This window comes from Styela clava, chromosome 4 (genome assembly GCF_964204865.1).
Source record: "Styela clava chromosome 4, kaStyClav1.hap1.2, whole genome shotgun sequence".
NCBI classification, from domain to species: Eukaryota; Metazoa; Chordata; class Ascidiacea; order Stolidobranchia; family Styelidae; genus Styela; species Styela clava.
In genome coordinates this window covers 11,341,289-11,352,937 of record NC_135253.1, presented here as the reverse complement: position 1 = coordinate 11,352,937, position 11,649 = coordinate 11,341,289, and the positions used below count along the sequence as shown (strand labels likewise).

At 35.7% G+C, this 11,649-nt stretch overlaps 1 long non-coding RNA gene across 1 annotated transcript; it reads left to right on the top strand.

The window, feature by feature from the left end:
* The first annotated feature begins 2,951 nt into the window (after positions 1–2,951).
* Positions 2,952–6,480, top strand: LOC120342107 (uncharacterized). Its single transcript, XR_005569470.2, has 5 exons — positions 2,952–3,106; positions 3,486–3,682; positions 4,306–4,427; positions 4,884–5,044; positions 6,002–6,480. It is a non-coding gene; the product is annotated as an uncharacterized LOC120342107 (long non-coding RNA).
* The last annotated feature ends 5,169 nt before the right edge of the window (positions 6,481–11,649 follow it).

Here is an 11,649-nt window from a genome sequence, read left to right as displayed (position 1 = left end):
TATAAGTATGGTTACAGATTGCATAGTGTTTTTCTTATTAATAAATATTGCGGAACACAAGTGCCAAAAAGTAGGTGCGGACTGTAATACCGGTAACGCATAATGAGAATTTGATCAGATCGCCCGGTCTGCCGGTTGAAAGCACATCTCTTGTCTGTGATGAATTAAGAAACGGGTACCGGTACCGGTACGGTACCGAGGGTACCGGTAAGTCTGGTCTCTGACTCCGCATTGTATGGTATATCAATAAACAATAACGATACTGTAGAGTGTAAACTAACTACGGTCAGACGGTACAATTCCTACCGGTAGACTACGGTACCGGTACAGTCGAACAGTAATGCACTGCAGCTTCTGAGATTAGATTTAGAGCGAGCAGGGAATAAATTGAAAACGCAGAACCCACCCCTCCTCGTCACGCCCGAATAGATAGTTTGACTTCAGCCAGACACCAGAAACTATTTTTGAAATATTAGCATTAGCGAATATTTGAGGCACGATTCATATTTAAGGTTCGACCTTATTCAACAAATTTGTTTCCTTCATTTCATAAAGTACTTTATAGCTTCATCTTTTGACTTGAAAGGATAAAATGTCGCTCTTTTCGATCGCAAAGATGAATGAATATCAATGAAAAGGCTTGATTACAACTTATTCCAAAATTTTGTTTCCTTCCATCTATAATGCACTATATATTTGGTTTCAATATAATTAGTATACTATAAACTCTCTCATTCTTCATCGGAAGGATTAAATCTATGGGTGTTATCCCGAACACCTATTTCATTAATTATTAGGGTAACAATGACCAATCAGTAACAAGTAAATATTGACGTAACAATTAGATTTTATGCGGCCGCTTAGACCAGTGGTTCTTAAAGTATGGGTCGCGACCCAAACATGGGTCGCGGAAGGTTTAAAAATGGATCGCGACAAGGTCGTCAATGCAAGGGCAATCTAAGAGGAGAAGGACGAATTTTCAGCTTTCCCAATGTTTCAATTTAGCTTCTAAACTCTGGTATTTAAAAATAATAAAATAAAAAATTTCATTCACGGAAAGAACTGTCTTGAGCTCATTGTTACATCACAATTCTGATATGCCAGTCACATGTATTATTTTTATGGTATCGGTAACCATGCACGTCGCTTGTCGTTGTGTTGACCGCATGGAATGTCGTCTTAGTGGATTAAAATAACCAAAAATGGGTGTCTTTTTGGTAATGAAAATTGTAATAGACGACGCAATGAAAAAGCTCGCTTCTCGACATTAGATTATTCAATATCTAGAGAAAATGTGTCTTCATCTCGAGGCACCATTTACCGCGAACGAAGCAGTGCGGAGAGGGAGTGATCACTTTTTTGTGGCTTTGGGGCCAGGCCACTGAAATGGGGCCAGGCCACGGAGAAATTGGGGCCAGGCCACGGAGAAATTGGGGCCGGGCCACAGAGAAATTGAGGCCGGGCCACGGAGAAATCGGGGCCAGGCCATGGTGCTACCCGTATGCAGTAATACGGAGCCACACTCAAATTCTGGTATGAAAAGTGGATTAGTCCTATTTTTTGTGTGTTCAACGGGTTAGTAATGATCTTGAAGGTACAGACGAACCTTATTAGTGAAAATAATACGCTTGAATCACATTTAACCGAGAATTTATTGCCTGGAAATACTGGATAGAAAATGGAGCCACAGACTTGAGCAGTTCAGTATTATGGAGCCACACTCAAATTCGTTTTGAGAAGTGGATTAGTCTTATTCTTTGTGTGTTTAACAGGTTAGTGATGATCTTGAAGGTACAGGCAAACCTAATTAGTGAAAAGAATACGCTTGAATCACATTTAACCGAGAATTTACTGCCTGGAAATACAGGATAGAAAATGGAGCCACAGACTAGAGCAGTTCAGTAATATAGAGCCACACTCAAATTCGTTTTGAGATGTGGATTAGTCTTATTTTTTGTGTGTTTAACAGGTTAGTGATGATCTTGAAGGTACAGGCAAACCTAATTAGTGAAAAGAATACGCTTGAATCACATTTAACCGAGAATTTATTGCCTGGAAATACAGGATAGAAAATGGAGCCACAGACTAGAGCTGTTCAGTAATATGGAGCCACACTCAAATTCGTTTTGAGAAGTGGATTAGTCTTATTTTTTGTGTGTTTAACAGGTTAGTGATGATCTTGAAGGTACAGGCAAACCTAATTAGTGAAAAGAATACGCTTGAATCGCATTTAACCGAGAATTTATTGCCTGGAAATACAGGATAGAAAATGGAGCCACAGACTAGAGCAGTTCAGTAATATGGAGCCACACTCAAATTCGTTTTGAGAAGTGGATTAGTCTTATTTTTTGTGTGTTTAACAGGTTAGTGATGATCTTGAAGGTACAGACAAACCTTATTAGTGAAAAGAATATGCTTGAATCGCATTTTACCGAGAATTTATTGCCTGGAAATACAGGATAGAAAATGGAGCCACAGACTAGAGCAGTTGAGTAATATAGAGCCACACTCAAATTCGTTTTGAGAAGTGGATTAGTCTTATTTTTTGTGTGTTTAACAGGTTAGTAATGATCTTGAAGGTACAGGCAAACCTTATTAGTGAAAAGAATACGCTTGAATCACATTTAACCGAGAATTTATTGCCTGGAAATACAGGATAGAAAATGGAGCCACAGATTAGAGCAGTTCAGTAATATTCAGCCACACTCAAATTCGTTTTTAGAAGTGGATTAGTCTTATTTTTTGTGTGTTTAACAGGTTAGTGATGATCTTGAAGGTACAGGCAAACCTAATTAGTGAAAAGAATACGCTTGAATCACATTTAACCGAGAATTTATTGCCTGGAAATACAGGATAGAAAATGGAGCCACAGACCCGAGCAGTTCAGTAATGTCAAATTCGTTTTGAGAAGTGGATTAGTCTCATTTTTTGTGTGCTTAACAGGTTAGTGATGATCTTGAAGGTACAGACAAACCTTATTAGTGAAAAGAATATGCTTGAATCGCATTTTACCGAGAATTTATTGCCTGGAAATACAGGATAGAAAATGGAGCCACAGACTTGAGCAGTTCAGTAATATGGAGCCACACTCAAATTCTGTTATGAGGTGTGGATTAGTCTTATTTTTTGTGTGTTTAACAGGTTAGTGATGATCTTGAAGGTACAGGCAAACCTTATTAGTGAAAAGAATTCGCTTGAATCACATTTAACCGAGGTTCATATATGGGTTATAATATATATAGGTTCATAGTTTGTATATTTGAAAATCTCGTAATTCTCTACTTTTTAAGTTTGTTTTTAATAAATAAAAATATAAGATATCCCCCGAAAATAAGCCCTAGTGTTATTTTTCGGAAGAAAATTGAAATGAGACCCAGTCTTATTTTTGGGGAAACATGGTAGATGGTATATCTGTATATGGAGCCATACTTGATTTCTGTTATGGAGATGATTTTGTATTTTTTTTTTTCCATGGTTTTCAACAGGTTAGTAAAGATCTTCAAGTTACAGGTAACCATAATAGTATGAAATCATGTTTGACTGTCTGAAAAGTAAATACTTTGAAATTTGTTGCCGGGAAGTGCAGTTTAAAAAGTGGATTCATACAGCGAGGTGATTCGGGGACGCAATGTCTGAATGTTGTCGGAAGTGGAATAGTCATAGTTTTTATTTCATATAACAGGTTTGTAATGATGGTTAAGTTACTTTACAACAATAGTACCATAAGATTTGTTTCACTTTTTGGGGAATTAATGTTTTTTGTTCAGTATATATGCTGATATGAGTAATGATCGCAGTGAAACAGATACTATACGATAACTGAGGAATGTATACAATAATTAGGCTGTAAGAAGCTGGTATCATATCAATTTGATCATAGATTATGAATATGAAAGGTAATTTGTAGTTTACATTTACCAGGTTGGGAAAAATATTTCAAGCTTATCTTACTCAAACTATTTATAAGTAATACTCATATCAGACTATACATTTTAGCCTAATATTACAATGTATATTATTTATTAGATAACATTAGCTGGCGCACTGGATTTTTCATTTGAGACTGGTTTTGGGGGAAGCTTTGATTCACACTTTTATATTCGTTAGTCATTCAAATGGTTTGAGTGGAGATTTAAGTATATATTTCTTTTTGAGATTGTTCTGCAATGTTTTACAGTTGTGACAAAGCTAGAAATACTTATTAATATTCCTTATATTTTTATATCCACCTGAAGCATGCATAACATATTTGTATTGTATTCTTGTGATGATTACTACTACATACATAATTGGATCTGCTTTCAGGGATTGTTTAAATTGATAATGAAAACAGGAATCAAGCGAAAAAGTTTTTCCGAGAAGAACTATATTCCGAACGAGATTCCACTACAAAGATTAAATACTAAAATAGATGGAATAGTATAATGGTAAGATTTGGTATTATTTGCCTTGATCACATCATTGTAACAATAACTGTACAGATGAGACCTGAATACAATCTCCATGGTTAAATTTTTTTGTTCAAGTCAAGATTGTGTCTAATAGTCAAGTCTGAATTTTGTACATTTGTTTTCCTAAAATAACATTTGCAAGTTCTTTCACAATTTTTCTTGACTATTGCTATTTTTATGCTGTATTTGGAAAAATTTCATTGTCAAGAGATGTTCTCGCAAGATGTTTTTTGCGAATGGTGTTCCCTATTAAGCACTCTTTTTTTTATAAAAGTGTAAGATGTGAATTTTTTGCCACTATTGGTTTCATTTTTAAATATTGCCTCAATCACTAAGCATTGTAAAGAAATACATGTAATGCCTAATATGTATTAATTGTATCACATGATAAAAAATTGTTCAGTATGGCTTTAACAAATAACATAATCTCAGGTGCTCACGTCGTAACGACATGCAAACAGTTGTCGCAGTTTCCATGTTATTGATTTTGCTTCTCCAAAACATCGCGTACATAAAACAATAGAATGACGTGGAATTGGCAAGTGTGGTATTATGATTGCTCGAAGATTTATTCAGATTCTACGTACCTCAATGTGAGTTTGACGTATTGTTTGTACTGAGCTTTATAGCAGGACATAGGCAACAATAAGTAAAAACAGAATAGAATATAAAAATTGGCCCATTCCATTTGTTTCCTAACTTAATGAGTTTTTGATAATGAAGCAGGGATGGACCAAGCAGTCTTTAGTCCAGGGGTTCTCAACCTGGGGTTCGCGAAAAGATTTCAGGGGGTACTTGGTACTTGATGGCAGTCGAGTTTTTGCGTGTTGCTGTTTTTAATATCCTTTATTACTACCAGAGGAAAATGCGTGCCGATTGAAACTGGATGCCAATTGAAACATAGATTTTCCCTGATCTTGCGTTGTTGTGATTGTGACGTAAACAATGTGAAATTCACAGAAAATACAGCGTGCTGCGAGCACTGGAGAAAGTGATATCCTTATTGAAACTTGAAAGGGATTTCAAGAATTTATTAGTTAGGGCAATATTAGTAACAGGGAAATTAAATTTAGTTTTATCTGGTCAATAAATTGTTGTTTCAACAAATTGTTAATCGATATATCACAACTTTGTTCGGTGTAGGGGGTTCACGTTCATTGTTTCGTGCCTCGGGGGGGGGGGGGGTATTTTGCAGAAAAAAGGTTGAGAACCCCTGGTCTAGTCGAATAAACACCATGTTTTATTGAATCTTCGTTAGATTTGGATTGAATAGTTGACAATGATAAAAATGATGTAATAATTCTATATGAAACCTACATACTTCCTTCTGTTAGATAAATTTCATCCCATATTGTTGCTAACAACCGTGCCATAAAACCCCACTCCCTAATATCACTACCATTTAATTTTACGTTTTACCTGTATTCTCAAAATGGTGTGCAGGATTAAAAAGTATTTATTGGTGAAATAGGTATTTTGATTCCCAGTACTGTAAAATAATAAACCACTCAAGTCATCAAGAATTTTAACATAATTTTTTTGTTTTATAGCTTGGAGAGAAGAAATTATATCATGGTGTCTGCTATGATGACAACAATACGGACTCTATATAATTTTGGTTTTATATTGTGTAGGAGATACTCAACCTTACCAGTGTGGTTGCTAAAAACAAATTTGAAAAAATACCAAATTGAATTTTGCGAATTTTCCCTTGAATCTCTAAACCAGTTCCAGTCAAAAGAGTTTTACAATTTCCTTGCTTATGATTATCTAATATGCGTTTGTACTACTGTTACTTTTCCGATATATCTATGATGACTTATATTGAAAAAACAGTCTTATGATTGAACATTTATCCCTGATATTCATTACGCTGAATATAATTGAAGTAATTATCGGTAATAGGAAAGTCTTAAGATGCTAACAAAAAGGACTCCCTCGGAGATGAATCTTATTTTAAAAAAGAGTATGTTGGAATCCTGCCAATCTGGTGTTTGCAATTTTTTCAATAAATGAAACAGTTAATCAACTGGTATGCATGGATCTTGTTTTCTGTTAGGGATAATGTATAACGGAGAAGAGTAGTCTTTTTTGCATGTTGAGTATTGGGATACTAGTGGTTGTGATAGCGTATACCAGCTACCGATATGTTGTGCCTGCAATTTGTATTACAAATCTAAAACATCTTGCGTGTAAACCCCTGTCAATTGCCTATGCAATACAGGTAGAACTACACAATTTATCAGTACGGACTTCATTTAATAATAGCATTTGAGTCACTGGTGGAATTATTCACTGATCTATTAACCATGTATTGTATGAAAATAATTAAATAACAACACATATTCGCTAAAAAAAATTAACAATCACAAAAAGGTATGCAACAAAACTTATTTCACTGAGTTTTTTTTAACATATAGGCACCAGTTCACGCTACAGTAAAAAGACAATGAATGCGGTGAGGAATATAAATGTATAGATACGGTGACCAGTAGAAACACTACAATAATGTATCGCTCGCAATATACCCCCTCACATAAGTAATACATTGGGTGAGCAAACACGTACTACTTCTTTTATCAATACCTTTCCATCTGAAATATGTAGGCTTCAAACTTTACTTGAGGTTTTGTTTGCTTTCCCGATTCTATAATCAGTTACTTTATCATTTGTTTTTATCTATTATTTTATCGTCTATTGCTGATTATGGAGTCGAAATAAACTTATAGCTCTACATTTGTAATGAGTAAGTGTTCGAATACAGCATTTTCCCTGGTTGTAACATACGATACGGTTCAATTGTACAAGTACCGTACATGTCTTAACATTACCAGTTTCCACATTAAATATAACTAAACAAATACGGATGTCTTAACATTACCATTGCGCTGGCCTGGCCCCAAATATTCTGAGGCCTGGCCCCATTTTCTCCGTGGCCTGGCCCCATTTTCTCTGTGGCCTGGCCCCATTTTCTCCGTGGCCTGGCCCCTTTTGTGTGGCCTGGCTCTAAAGCCACAAAAAAGTTATCACCCCTGTTGGCAGTGCGTGCACATGTGACGAGTAAAAATTGTATATTGCGAGAGATACCGAAGGCCAGCTAGGATGTCGTGTTTGCGACGGACAGCGGACGCCTTTTCTGCTACAATTCGCGACAAGGCACTTGTGCGAGCGAGGATATTTGGCACTGACGGTTATCAAAACTAAGCTCGCAATCGCTTCGATACCCGTGACAACTTGCGTATTGGGTTAAGTAAAATAGAGCTATGTATTGAAGATATAATGAAAAAGGAAATTTCAGTTTCATCAATCTCACTGAGTCAATGGACTGTTTCTAATAAATAGTTGTCTGTATTTGAGTCAAACTGTACTAACATTAAAAACACATTTTGCGTTTTTTAGGATTGGGTCGCGAGTATTCATAAAACTCAGATTTGGGTCGCGCTTGAAAAAGTTTAAGAACCACTGGCTTAGACACTTGCTTCGCTCAGACCAGAGAGAATGCATAACAAATGTTGTTATGCAACATTTATGCTCAGACAGATATTCAAGCATGGTTGTAAATATTGCCTCGTTTTCGTTGTTTTGGGTGTTATTTTCCAGTTTTCAGTTGTGTTTTCGTAAAGAAATTGCGAATCAAATAACTCAATCGCCATTATGTTCCCCGGTTGGCTTTCAGTTTAGTCGCAATATTCAAATATGCCCGCAAATACTGTGATAGACTAGGCTTGAAGTTATCTGTCAGTAGCGGCATGCGGTTAAAACAATTTCAATAAAAATAATGATTTTAAAAATGTACACCAGTTTATAAGCGCCAACGCCACGAATTACTCTCAGAATAAGCATACAAAATTTTTCCATAGTAAAGTACAGGAAGAATTTTTGTAGGGTCTTTACAGCATAATAAGTATATTTTGATTTTCCCGCAAAAAAGAATTCATACACAAAACACAAACGAGAATATTGGTCAGAGACCGAAGACTTATCGATCGAAAGTTAGGGGATCCCTCAAAACAGCGCTCTTATTCCATAGTGACACCTTGTGTCCAATCACGAATTAATTAATAACTCGCTAATTATACGACATAATTCACCCAAAATCAATAGGCTACGAGATATGATGAATGAGATATGATGAATGCACATGCAAAATCTGGAGCAGATTTGATCTCGCTTGCGTGAGATATCGCGTACATCCAACAGACAGACAGACAAATACCTATCAACATACTTACAGATTAAAATCGATAAGTAACAATGAACACACAGAAGATTGGGAAAATCGAGGAAACTGGCAAAACCTTTATAATGGTTTAATACATGTAAATATACATGCGCCAGTTTACCCACATTCAACACACAAACATATTATATTCAAAATAAAAGCCACGAACGGGCATCGTTCGGGCATCAAACTTGTGTAACATAAACACTCGGTGGGTCCCAATTAATAAATACACTTTGATAGGATGGAATGCATGGCTATGGTATGTGTATCACAACAGTGCTTTTCCTACAAACATATGGAATAAAAAACACTGGTTGACGTAAAATGGTGATGCTGTGGTTCAATTCCATTGCAAAAATAACATAGTAACAAAAAATTGTTATTAAAATAAATAAAAACAGTCTTTCTCGATCATTTAATCCGACCAATATGACTAAATTTAGGACGTCAATAGAATGCATCGATTTCTCTGTAGTGTATGAAGAATCAGACCCGAACGATGCCCTTAGAAAATATTCTTGCCATGTTATGCCAGTTTTTAATCGCTGTTTTCCTCAGATTTTGATCAAGAAAACTAACAATTTGATTAACGAATTAATAAAACTTCATAAGAAAAAACAGAAACTGTAAAATTCAACTCTCATCAATAAATTGCAATATTCTAGGAATGAATACTTGGAAATCAAGAAAACTTATAAAAAAATGTTATCGGCCAAAAAGCATTCTTACTACAGATCGCTCTTGAGTAAAACTAAAACTAAAAACGATCTTAAAAAATCGTGGCAAACAATGAATACCCTGCTAGGTCGATGCAAATCTAAACTGTCAAAAGTATTTGTTGTGGGAAATAGAGAAACGTGTGATCCTGTATTGATAGCTGATCATTTCAATGAACATTTTTCTACGATAAGACAGCGAATGTCTGATAAATTCACTAATGATTATGACGGTAACTTCATAAAATACATGGGCAAATCAAGTAACTCTTCAATGTTTCTATCACCGGTAACAGCCACAGAAATACAAGCTATTATTCGAGCTTTTAGACCTAAAACCAGCTGTGGGCTTGATGGAATCCCCATTAAGGTTAGAGCAATGCCGTGGAACTGTATGCTCTCTCTGGTTCATCTTCTTAATATTTAATTTAACAATTTATTGATGAATTTAGAATCGCTAAAGTAGTACCGCTTCATAAAGGCGGAGACATTAAAAAATGTCAAAAACTATAGACCGATTAGCTTACTGCCGTCTTTTTCAACGATTTTAGAAAAAGTCATGTACAATAGACTAGTTAACTTTTTAGAACAAAAGAGTTTTTTCTACCATCAACAATTTGGTTTTCGCAAGGGACATACCACTTCGCCGGCCACGTCTCTGCTTACAAGTAAAATACTGGATGGATTTGAAAAAGGCCACTATACTCTCGGACTATTTCTTGACTTATCAAAAGCTTTTGATTGCATTGACCATCATATCTTGCTTTCAAAACTCTACCACATAGCTGTTAGAGGCCACTGCCTTTCATGGTTCCGCAATTACCTGTCTGATCGCATACAAGTGTTAGTTTATGACGGGCACTCTTCAAGTAAATACTGCAACTTAACAATTGGGGCCCCTCAAGGTTCGCTTATGGGGCTTATATTTTTCTTAATTATGATTAATGACTTCCCTGAATCACTCAAGAACTCTGATGCTATTCTATTTGCTGATGACACCACCACTTTTTTACAGGGGAAAAATTTACCAAAACTTTTTTGAAAAAGCTAATGCTGACCTAACTAATATTCAACCATGGCTAACTACTAACAGAAAATGCGGAAAAGACCAAGTACATGATTTTCAGTGCATCTGGACAAAAACTACTCATTTTAAACGATGAGCTAATTCTACAGTCCAAGTGCATTCAAAGAGTAAACCAAATTCGTTTCCTGGGTGTTTCACTCGATGACAAATTGTCATGGAAATATCAGTCACAATTGGTACTATCCAAAACAAGGGCAGCCCTCGAAGCTATTTCAAAAACCAATAAAAACCTTAATATATACGATATTGTATAAACACTTGGATGCATCGTCAAAAAGGTATTACAATTAAAATTCAAAGTGCCTGTAATCAGTTCTTGAGAATGACTTTTGATAGGGGTCGGAGAGATAGTGTTGCGGATTTGTTCAAAAGTGAAAAACTACTACGTGTTGAAGATTTACTAACATTAGAGATTTGCACATTGATGTTTTTATCTTCTACTGGTCAACTCCCTAGTTGCTTTAATCGCGTATTCGCGAATAATAATACCCAAAATAGCAGAAGTCACGACAGATTTTTTGTTCCGTATGTTAGAACATCAATAGCACAAGAATCGATTACATTCTTTAGACCTAAAGTATGGAACCCATTGCCTAATAGTATTAAAAGCTCGACAACGATGTCCGAATTTAGATCCAAGCTTAAGAGACATTTATTGGAATTCTATTAGATTTAGTGAGTTAAGGGACATCCTACTTTTCCGACATTACTTTTCAGATACAAAGGGTAAATATGAGATGAGAAAAAAACTACAGAAATGAAAAATACCCCCAATCGATTAACAATGTCATCATGAAACAAATCTCCATTGATCGGAAAACAAGTTTCGAGACCCCCACGGATCTATTGTCTCTTTTTCCTGTATAGTTTTATTGTTTACTTACTTCCTTCGCTGGATCGTCAATTATGCAAACTAGATCATTCCTTAAAAATTTATAATTATCATGCTGAGACATGGCGGCAATAAATTTCACACAATAGCGCTTATGAAAGTGGCCGCATTTTATGCCAGACTCTATATTGCTCCCATATCTTTGGTCCAGTGCAAACTATGATTAACAACTCAAGTTCAGCGAAGGTTTTCTACATTTATCTTTTACAAATTTTTTCTCGTGTCGTGGCCCCATCCAACGTTGGTTTCTGGCAAGTTTATATCCCGAACAAATATTT